Source organism: Aegilops tauschii, chromosome 3, assembly GCF_002575655.3.
Source record: "Aegilops tauschii subsp. strangulata cultivar AL8/78 chromosome 3, Aet v6.0, whole genome shotgun sequence".
NCBI classification, from domain to species: domain Eukaryota; kingdom Viridiplantae; phylum Streptophyta; class Magnoliopsida; order Poales; family Poaceae; genus Aegilops; species Aegilops tauschii.
Window position 1 is genome coordinate 98,047,859 of NC_053037.3, and position 11,239 is coordinate 98,059,097.

The window sequence follows — 11,239 nt, forward strand, 5'->3', positions numbered from 1 at the left end:
CCGGCCGACGCCGACGCCGAGACCCTGGAGGCACGCCGCCTTGCCCTCATTGCGGAGAGCAAGAAGATAGCCTTGATGAGACGCCTCACCGAGGCCCACCAGCGCGAAGTCGACCGCGCCGCCTTCGGGACACCGCCGCCTAGCGGCCCGAGCCGAGCCGGCTTCGTCCAGAAGCGCGGCGCAGCCGTTGCCAGCATGCTGGGCGGAGATCGCCCCGTCTACGCCACCCCGCTCGAGAATCTGCGAGCTGCTCAGGCGGCTGCAGAAGAGCTCAATGGGCTGGGAGCCGATGAGCTCCCATACATGACAAGACGGATCCAGCAGCTGATCGACGCGGCTGCGGAACGGCACGAAGCCGGCGCCCGAGCTGATAGCCATCCCCCGCGCCGGGAGCACGCGGCGACGTCCCGCTCGCCGACTGCGAGCGGTGCGCCCCAGAAGAAAGACAAGGAGCCGGCTGCCAGCCGCAGCCGGACTCGCATTACCATCGAGCGCGACGCGGAGGGCCGCCCTCGAGCTGTAGAACACCAAGGAAACCTGCCTCCTCCCTCGCCTCGAAGAGAAAGACGCCTCACTCCACCGCCTGTCACCCATCCGACTCTTGGCGACCGACTCGGCCGCCGAGAAGGAGTCGGCGAGAACGACGCCCGCCACAGGATCGACCGTCTGGCTCGATCCTTGGCGTTAGAAGAAGAAGACGATGTCGGCCCGCCATGCTTTGGCCCCCGCATCCGCGATGAGCCCTTCCCCAAAGGGTTCTCGCTCCTCAGAGACACGCCCAAGTACAACGGCTCGGTGAAGCCGGAGGATTGGCTCATCGACTACTCCACAGCCGTCAGCATCGCCAACGGCAATCGGCGCGTCGCCGTGAAGTACGTCCCCTTGATGCTGCAAGGCACGGCGCGCACATGGCTCAACAGCCTCAAGCCCCACAGCATCAACAGCCGGCTGGACTTCACCGAAGTTTTCGTCCGCAACTTCACCAGCACCTACAAGCGGCCTCCCAAGCCTCGCCAGCTCTCCCTCTGCGTCCAAGGGCCCAACGAGTCGACCCGCGACTACCTCACGCGATGGGCCGAGCTCCGCAACTCCTGCGAGGGAGTGCACGAGGTCCAGGCCATCGAGTACTTCACCGCCGGGTGCCGAGAGGGCACCCTCCTCAAGCACCGACTCCTCTGCGACGAGCCGGCTACCCTCGATGAGCTGTTGATCACCGCCGACAAGTATGCCACGGCCGACTCCTCCATGAAGACCGAGCTCCGAGTGGTCGCCTCGGGGAAAGTAGTCGCTCCGGCTCCCAAGACGCCGGCTGGTGACCCTAACCGGCGCCCCTACCAGAACGACCACAAGCGCAAGGGCCCCATGCCGACTTCCTCCAGTCGGCAGGTGGCCACCATTGAAGACGAGCAGCCCGAAGAGCGGCCCGCTCCCAAGAAGAAGGGTGGCCGGCCGCCCTGGCAGCCGTCCTTCTCCTACAAACAAGCACTCGATGCTCCCTGCAAGTTCCACAGCGGCGCGAAGCCGTCCAACCATACAACACGGAAATGCCACTGGCTCACCCGCATCACCAAGGGCGAAGGGATGGTGCCGCCTCCGCCTCCCGGCCCGCCGCCTCCAGCTCCCCAGCAGCCGGCGGCCCGGCCGGCAGTCGGCGCCATCCAAGACGAGTTCCCCGAAGCACACGACGCCTACGTCGTCTTCACGAGTCAAGTCGACGACAAGCGCAGCCGACGCCGGCAACACCAAGAAGTAAACGCAGTCGCCTCTAGCACCGCCGAGTTCATGCACTGGTCGGAAAAGCCCATCAGCTGGAGCCAGGCCGACCACCCAGAGGTGATGCCTTCGCCTGGCTCCTATGCTATGGTCTTGGACGTCACCCTTGCGACGGAGAGGCGAGCCGCCAGATTTTCCCGCGTCCTGATAGACGGCGGAAGCAGTATCAACATACTGTACCGCGACACCATGGACAAGCTGAACATCAAAGCAAAGCAGCTCATGCCGAGCCGCACCGTCTTCCATGGTATCGTACCCGGCCTATCTTGCTCTCCAATCGGCAAGATCAAAATGGATGTTCTCTTCGGAGACAAAGATCACTTTCGCCGGGAGGCAATATGGTTCGAGGTGGTGGATCTGGAGAGCCCTTATCATGCGCTACTTGGCCGACCTGCATTGGCCAAGTTCATGGCTGTGCCCCACTATACCTACCTGAAGATGAAGATGCCGAGCTCGAAGGGGATCATCACAGTAGCCGGCGACTACAAGAAGTCCATCGAGTGTGCCATGGCCAGCAGCCGGCTGGCCGAGTCCCTCGTGGTGGCAGAAGAGAAGAAGATGTTGGAACGGGTTGTGGCCATGGCCGGCAAGCAGCCGGCCTTGTCCCCCAACCCCAAGGACTATGATGCACAGGGCTCCTTCCAGCCTGCCAAAGAGACGAAGACGATACCTCTAGACCCGGAGCACCCGGAGAGGTTCGCCGTGATTGGGGCAAACTTGGACAGCAAATAGGAAGGCGAGCTCGCCGACTTCCTCCGTGAGAATCGAGACATCTTTGCATGGTCCCCGAAGGACATGCCGGGTGTCCCGAAGGATTTCGCCGAGCACAAGTTACATGTCCGAGCTGATGCGAAGCCGGTCAAGCAACCCCTCCGCCGACTATCAGAAGAGAAACGAAGAATCGTGGGAGAAGAGATAGCCCGGCTCCTTGCAGCCGGCTTCATCATGGAAGTGTTCTTTCCAGAATGGCTTGCCAATCCGGTTCTGGTTTTGAAGAAGAATAACAAGTGGCGCATGTGTATAGACTACACAAGTTTGAACAAGGCCTGCCCAAAGGATCCGTTTGCTTTGCCACGGATTGACCAAGTGATAGACTCCACAGCCGGATGCGAGCTGTTGAGTTTTTTGGATGCATACTCAGGGTATCATCAAATGAAGTTGGACCCGGCTGACCGCCTGAAGACTGCCTTCATCACACCCTTTGGAGCTTTCTGCTACCTGACAATGACATTCGGCTTGAGAAACGCCGGTGCCACTTTTCAGCGTTGCATGCAGAAATGTCTCTTGAAACAACTCGGCAGAAATGCCCACGTCTACGTAGACGACATTGTGGTGAAGACAGAGAAGCGCGGTACCTTGCTGGAAGACCTGAAGGAAACATTTGCCAACTTGCGCCGATTCCAGATCAAGCTCAACCCCGAGAAGTGCGTGTTCGGAGTGCCAGCCGGCCAGCTGCTAGGCTTCCTGGTCTCCGAACGCGGCATTGAGTGCAACCCTGTCAGGATCAAAGCCATCGAGAGGATGGAGATTCCCACCAAGCTGCGAGATGTGCAGAAGTTCACTGGCTGCTTAGCCTCCCTGAACCGTTTTATCAGCCGACTAGGAGAGAAGGCTCTCCCCCTGTACCGACTCATGAAGAAGTCCACTCACTTTGAGTGGAATGATCAAGCCGACCAAGCCTTTCATGAGTTGAAGAAAATGTTGACCACTCCGCCTGTCCTGGCTGCGCCGACTGAGAAGGAGCCCATGCTCCTCTACATCGCCGCGACAAGCCGAGTCGTCAGCACTGTTGTTGTGGTCCAGCGCCCGGAGGAAGGCCGAGCCCAGCTGGTCCAGAGGCCGGTCTACTATCTCAGCGAAGTACTGTCTAGCTCGAAGCAAAACTACCCGCACTACCAGAAGATGTGCTATGGGGTGTACTTCGCTGCCAAGAAATTGAAGCCCTACTTCCAAGAGCACCCCATCACGGTCGTGTGCACTGCCCCGCTCGCCGAGATCATAGGCAGCGGGGATGCATCCGGCCGGGTGGCCAAATGGGCCATCGCCTTGGCGCCCTACACGATTTTCTATCAACCCCGCACCGCCATCAAGTCGCATGCATTGGCCGACTTCCTCGTCGACTGGGCCGAGACCCAGTACTTACCGCCGGCTCCCGACTCTACCCATTGGCGGATGCACTTTGACGGGTCCAAGATGCGCACCGGCTTGGGAGCCGGCATCGTCCTCACCTCTCCCAAAGGCGACAAGCTCAAGTACACGCTGCAGATCCACTTCGCCGCCTCCAACAACGTGGCCGAGTATGAGGCGCTCGTACATGGGCTCCGGCTAGCCAAAGAACTCGGCATACGCCGGATCCTGTGCTACGGCGACTCAGACTTGGTGGTCCAGCAATCATCTGGCGACTGGGACGCCAAGGACGCAAACATGGCAAGCTACCGTTTCCTCGTCCAGCAGATGAGTGGATACTTCGAAGGGTGCGAGTTCCTTCACGTGCCAAGGGCCGACAACGACCAAGCAGATGCCCTAGCACGGATCGGCTCCACCCGACAAGCCATACCGACTGGCGTCTCCCTCCAGCACCTCCTCAAGCCGTCCATCAAGCCGTCTCTAGAGTCGGATTCCATCTTCGTACCGCCTGCGCCAGAAACAGCCGGATCCGGCTCAAGAAATCCCGCAGGCGGCACGGGGAATTCGACGACTGCCCCGGGGACTAACGTAGTCGCACCCGGCCCAGGGACTTCAGAACCCGGCCCGGGGACTGCAGCAGTCGGCCCGGGGACTGCAACGACACAAGAAGCGGTGGTCGACTCCAATGCAACACCCAACCCACCCACCCGAGTCATGGTGGCCACATTAACAGCAGAAGAAGTCACAGCTCCCTCATGGGCCCAGCCCATCCTCAAGTTCCTAGTCAGCAGAGAGTTGCCGGCTGATGAGGTCGCAGCAAGACTAGTGCAACGACGAGCCGCATCATACACAATAATCAACAGGGAGCTTGTGAAGCGCAGCGTCACTGGAGTCTTCCAGCGTTGCGTCGAGCCGGAAAAAGGAGTGGCAATCCTCAAAGACATCCACCAAGGCGAATGCGGCCATCACGCCGCCTCAAGATCCCTCGTGGCCAAGGCTTTCCGCCATGGTTTCTTCTGGCCGACTGCCTTGGAGGATGCTAAAGAAATAGTCAAGACCTGCAGAGGATGTCAAGTCTTCAGTTCCAAACAACACCTGCCGGCTTCTGCCCTCAAGACCATTCCCCTCACCTGGCCTTTTGCCGTCTGGGGACTGGACATGGTGGGCCCTTTCAAGACAGCCCGCGGTGGCCTGACACATCTACTTGTTGCTGTGGACAAGTTCACAAAGTGGATCGAAGCAAAGCCAATCAAGAAGCTCAATGGGCCGACTGCCGTGACATTCATCACCGACATCACTACTCGGTACGGCGTGCCGCACAGCATCATCACCGACAACGGCACGAACTTCGCCAAAGGCGCACTGGCACGTTTCTGCGCGACACGGGGCATCCAACTGGACTTAGCGTCCGTTGCCCACCCGCAGTCAAACGGCCAGTTCGAGCGAGCGAATGGACTTATCCTCTCCGGCATCAAGCCCCGACTGGTTGTACCACTGGAGCGATCGGCCGGCTGCTGGCTCAAAGAGCTGCCAGCTGTCCTCTGGAGTCTGCGCACTACACCCAACAAGTCAACCGGCTTCACTCCATTCTTCCTTGTGTACGGTGCCGAGGCTGTCATCCCAACAGACATCGAGTTCGACTCGCCTCGGATCACCATGTACACGGAGGAGGAAGCCAAAGAAGCTAGAGAAGACGGCGTCGACCTACTGGAAGAAGGCCGGCTGTTAGCCCTCAGCCGGTCCGCCATCTACCAGCAAGGCCTGCGCTGCTACCACAACCGCAAGGTCAAGCCAAGATCCTTCCAAGAGGGCGACCTTGTGCTCCGGCTGATCCAGCGAACAGCGGCCAGCACAAGCTCTCGGCCCCTTGGGAAGGCCCTTTCGTCGTCAGCAAGGCACTCGGCAACGACTCCTACTACTTGATCGACGCGCAAAAGCCAAGAGCACGCAAGAGAGACGAATCCGGCAAGGAGTCGGAGCGACCATGGAACGCAAACCTCCTAAGACGATTTTACAGCTGAAAAGCAGTATGTATCATGCTACCCCTTTTTGTATTAAGTTACAAACCAACAGGCCCCCCGAACAGTACTCGGGGACTGCCTTTTATTTATCTATGAATGATGAGTGTCATGTCCATGAATGTATTATTACATTTTGAATTCTTGTCCGGCACCGGGTCCGACTAGTCGGCCCGGGGACTGGCCGCCTTGAGCTATATTCTAAGTTCTTCCCGAAGCCAGCAAAGTAGTGCGCCAGCTCCCAAGTCCTCTCTTGTTGAAAGTCGCAGCTCAAAGAACTGACTGTCCGACTAGCAAGAGAGAAGACAGAAAGGACGCCCGCACGAAAAACGGCTAAGGAACAACTAACCTATATAGCAAAAAGACGGCCTCCATATATGCCTGCCGGCTGTCACAGCAGCCGGCTGGCCGGCTTCCTAAAAAACTTAGCTTAAGTCCAGCAGAGCTAAAAGTACTTCCCCCTCCCCAATCAGCCAGGCACTCCCCGGCTACAGATTGCAGAGCAACTGTTTGACTAGGGAGGCGGCAACCAAGGGAGGGCGGCAAAGGAAAAAAGTAGAAGGACAAAAAGCGAAAGTACAAGGAAAAACCGATTGCATAACTTATATACATAAAGCCGCCTAAAGGCTGGCAACAGACTTGAGTTTCAATACACCCAGTGGGTGGAATTGTGCAGACTTAACCAAACATTGTTCAAAAGCAACAAGACAGGAAAGCAAAAGAAAGAAGACTAAGGCGCGACTTGGAGGCCGAGCTGGTCGATGAAGGCAGCTCGCCGGCTGAAGGAGTGGCCGCCTAGTTGGTCCCGGCTTGACCACCTCCCGCGGCAGGAGATGCACTCGCACGTGACGTAGTGCTGGAGGCGCGGTCAGCCTGGCCGACTTCTCCACCAGCCGGCTCGGCGTCTTCACCCTCCTCCTCCTCCTCCTCCTCCTCGCCCTCGTCGCTGGAGTCGATCTCCTCCGCCGAGTCCACGCCATGTGCCGGGTCCAGCCCGAACCAATCTTCCGGCTGGGTGACTCCATTGTCGTCCACCTCGGGGGCGAAAACGTTGGTGTCGGTGTAGTCGGCGATCGCCGAAGCTCGCCGAATGATGGCCGGCCGCGCCGGCTCCAGCTCCGTGTCGGCTTGCTGCCGCCAGGTCGACAGCTGGTCCAGGTTCAAGCCGGGATACCAGGCCTTGACGAACTCCAGCGCCCGCCTGGCGCCGGAGTGAGCCGCTGACGCCTTCCAAGCCTCGAAGCGGCCGACGGCCACCTCCAGCCAGTCGGCGGTCCGACTGGGAGTGCGCGGGACCACTTGGCCGGGCCAGAGGGCGGCCAAGACCGCCGACCCGGCACGCTGAAGACGGCGGAGCAGCCTGTGAGCCGGCTGGATGCGAGCCTGGATCGCCAGGAGCTACTCCTCCAGCGAGCGGCCGGCGGTTGGCGAGATCTCGAAGCCGGCTTGCCTCTTCGCTTGGCGACGGGCTTCAATGGCCTGGTTGGCGGCAGTTGAATAGCGAGGGAAGTACTCTGCGCAAAGAAGAAAAGAAAAGAAGAGCACCAAAATCAGAAAAACAAGCCGAAGTGGCAGATGGCAAGAAAGGATGAAGGGATAGACGACTTACCGTCAACCAGGTCCTCAATCTGGCCATAGCCGGAGACCAGAGTCTGCCTGGCCTCTGCCCAGCCGGCCGCCTCCGTCTCGAACTCGGCCTGGAGGGTGGCCTCGCGATCCTGCGCAGCCTTCAGCGCAGCCTTGTGGCCTTCCTCCTGGTCAGCCAGCTTCTTGACCAGGCGGTCGCGCTCCTGCACCAAGGCGGCGAGCTCCGCGTCCTTGGCACGAAGAGCAGTTTCGGACTCCCCGAGCTGTGCCCTCAGACTGGCGTTGGCCGCTGAAGAGATAGAAGAAGAAGAAGAACAATGAGAAATCATCAAGGAAGATCCGAGCCGACTGCTCAGCAGTGGGCCCGAATCTCGGGGACTACACCCAGTGGGTGCGCTGACGCGCCCCCACATGAGATAAAGATCAAGTCACATACCTCGGCTTTCAGTGAGATCGGCGGTCTTCTACGTCAGCTCCCGAGCCTGGGAGTTGAAGGCGGCCGCTCGGAGGTTGTGGTAGTCCTGCAAGACGGACAGAAGACCGACGTAAGAACAAAAGCAGCAAAAACAAAATCTCCAAGAAGTTCCAAGCCGCCTGCTCAGCAGCCGACTCGGACCTCGGGGACTACACCCAGTGGGTGCGCTGACGCGCCCCCACAAGAGAAATCAAGTTCAAGAAAGAACAAGATGAGAATACTAACCCGGATGGCCGCCCGCGTGGCGAGGAATTCGTCGGTAAACTGCCTCAGCGCCGCGGCTTGGCTTTGCAGCCGGGTCGGGACGTCTTGTGCAGCGACGTTCACCACCGATGTCCCTCCGCCCGGCGTCCACCCCGAGGTAGCGCTGGCAGCCTCCGCGTCTCGGGCCGACGAGCTGGAGCCCACGGCCGGCTGAGTTTCCGACGCAGCCTTCTGCGGTTCAGACGCGGACTTCCCTGCGCGCCGGCTTGGCGGAGCCCGGACCGCCACCTCAGCCCCCGCGGCCGGCTCGCCCTCCGCCGACTGTGCGGGCGCAGGCTCAGGCTGGCGGCCTTGGGTCGCCCTAGCCGGAGGAGTCGGCCCCGGCGCCTCCCCCAAGATGACGATGTCGTCGCCGCTTCCTCCCAGCCCCGGCTGGGAACCGCTGGCTCCCCCTGGCGAGGGATCCACGTCCCCGGGCGCCATGGTGCGCAGGGGGGTGACCATCAACGCCTCCCCTGCCGCCGCTTCGGCCTCGGCCTCTGCCTGGGCCTTGGCTGCGGCCTCGGCGAGCGCCTTCGCCGCCTCCTCCTCCCGAGCTGCCTGGGCGGTGGCTACCCTCCGTGCCTCCGCCTCCCGTGCTTCCCACGCCTCCCGCGCGTTCCTCTCCGTCGCCTCCAAGAGGGCGGCGCGGGGATCTACGCGGCGGGTGGTGCTCCCAGAGCCCCCTGGCAACTCGATGACGGAGCCGGCGTCCGCCCGCTCAAGTGATAGCGGAGCCCTGACCATCGAAAAAGAAGACGAGGATTCAAGAACCACCAAAGGAGAGAAATAAGGACAGTACACGGAAAGAGAGAACTTACGCCGACACCGTCTGCGGCTGCTTCACCACTTTGCGGAAGCGAGCCGCCTTCGCGGCCGCCTCTTCCCGCCTGGTGGCCGCCGCCCCACCCCTGGGCTTCTTCGTCCGGCTGCCGAACATGCCCTGGGTGGCGCGACGTTTCTGGCCTCTGCCCCGAGCAGGCTGCGCGCCGGAAGAGCCCACGCCGCGTCCGGAGGCCGGCTGGCGGGGCGGGACGGCTTCGGCTTCGTCCTCGTCCGGCCAGTCCTCGAAGGTAGCGGTAAACCCGGAGCCGCCTGCTTCGCCGCCGGCTTGGCCGCCAGCCGGCTCGGCGGCGTCCTCCATATGAACCGCCCCCAGGTCGGGGTCCTCCTGGTCGTGTTCGGTCCGGTCGGGGACGAAGCGGCGCTCCACGTCCGCTCCGCCGGCCGGCCGAAGCAGAGGATTCTGTCAAAAAGAGTGAGCCGACTGAGTTAGAGTCGGCCCAAAGGAACTCGGCGACAAAGCTAAGAGAGAGAGAGAAAGAGAAAAAGAGAAGGGGAGCGTACCGTAGGCGGAGGATTGGCGCGGCTGTATGGCTCCTTGCCGAATTGCCAGTCGTCGGAAAGCTGACAGTTGGCGAGGTAGTTCACCATGTCGGCGGCGTCGGGCTGCGGCATCTCCTTGGTGCACATCCGGCTCGGATCGAGCTGGCCGCTCATCTGACAGATCAGATGAGGCCGGCTCTGGAGCGGGAGGACCCGGTGCGTGACGAACGTGGCCAGGAGGTCGGGCGCCGTCAGGCCCTTCGACGGGACCATCACCCGCAGACGGGCGATGGCGGCGTTTCCTCCCTGCGACAGCGTCACCGCCCGGAAGGACCACTGGGCAGCCTCCCCGCCGGTGGGCCGGCTACGTAAGCCGGCAGGTTGATGTAGTCGCCCCGTGGAGCGATGTTCCGCACGTACAAGTATGACTTCTGCCACTTCTTCACCGATTGGATCAACGTGATGACGGGGAAGGGGTTGTCGGCGCCCGATCTCCCCGATGCGATGAAGGCGCCAGTGTGGGCCGGCATGCCCTTGCTGCGCGTACCCAGCTTCGACTGGAAGAACTCCCCCCAGAGCTCGAGGGTGGGGAGGACGCCGAGATAGCCCTTGCACAGGGTGACGAAGGCCGACAGCAGCACCACCGCGTTGGGGGTGAGGTGATGCGGCTGGAGCTGATAGAAGTCGAGCCAGGAGCGGAAGAAGGCGCTCACTGGTAGGCCGAAGCCGCGCAGGAAGTGCGAGCGGAAGACCACCCGCTCGCCATCCCGCGGCGCCGGCCTGATTTCCTTCTCCGGCGCGAGGCGGACCTCCACTTTGTCCGCGCTGGGCAGACGCCGGGTGTCGCGGAGGAAGTCGATGTGGTCGTTGTGGACGATGGAGCCATCCCAATCCCCGCCAAGCTGCTCTACGTGGGGATGCATAGCGGAAGCTAGCATGGCGGCGGAGGAGCGTGCGAAGGAAGAGCGCGGCGGCGAGGCGCTGTCGCAAGAACGAGCAAGGCGAGAAGACAAAAGGAGTAGGAGGAGCGTGCGAGGGTCTGCCGCCCTCCACCTCCCCCAACTTATAGCCTCGCGCGGCCGAAGAGGCCGGACGTGGGGGGGAGACGTGGGATTAACTGCGCCCACTCCCCCCACGTCTCGCGTTTATTACGCATAAGTACGAGCCGAAACTGCCGCACGGAACGTGCGGGCGGTTTTGGGATTCAAAGGATCCGCGCCTGGGCCGGGGCGCGGATGTGGCGGGCCCCCTCCCTGCGGCGACGTCCCGTCACGCGCGTGGGCTGGCAGGCTTTCCGGCCACGTGGCACGCCAACGGCCCGAGGCTGGCCCGCTGCCCGGTGCACGAGCCTGCGGGTTCCCGCCCCCCGACTCCAGAAGAATTCGACTAAAGGCGGCGCGCCTGCACCAAGGCCGGCTCCCAGCTGCCGGCTTGTCACGATAGGAAGCTGATCGAGCTTCTTGAACCCCACTCCACCTCGAAGCCCAATCAGCTTCGGGGACTACTGTCGGGGTAAATGGCCACGGGTAGCCCAACCGGCCACCCCTGGCTCTTCAAGAAATTTATCAGGCCTTTGGGCCTTCAAGCACTCCAAGCATTCGGGCCGCCTTCCGTGGCCGGCTACCACTAAAGCCGACTCCCGGAAGGCGACCCAGCCTCACCGACTCCAAGAAGCCGGCCAAGAAGGATG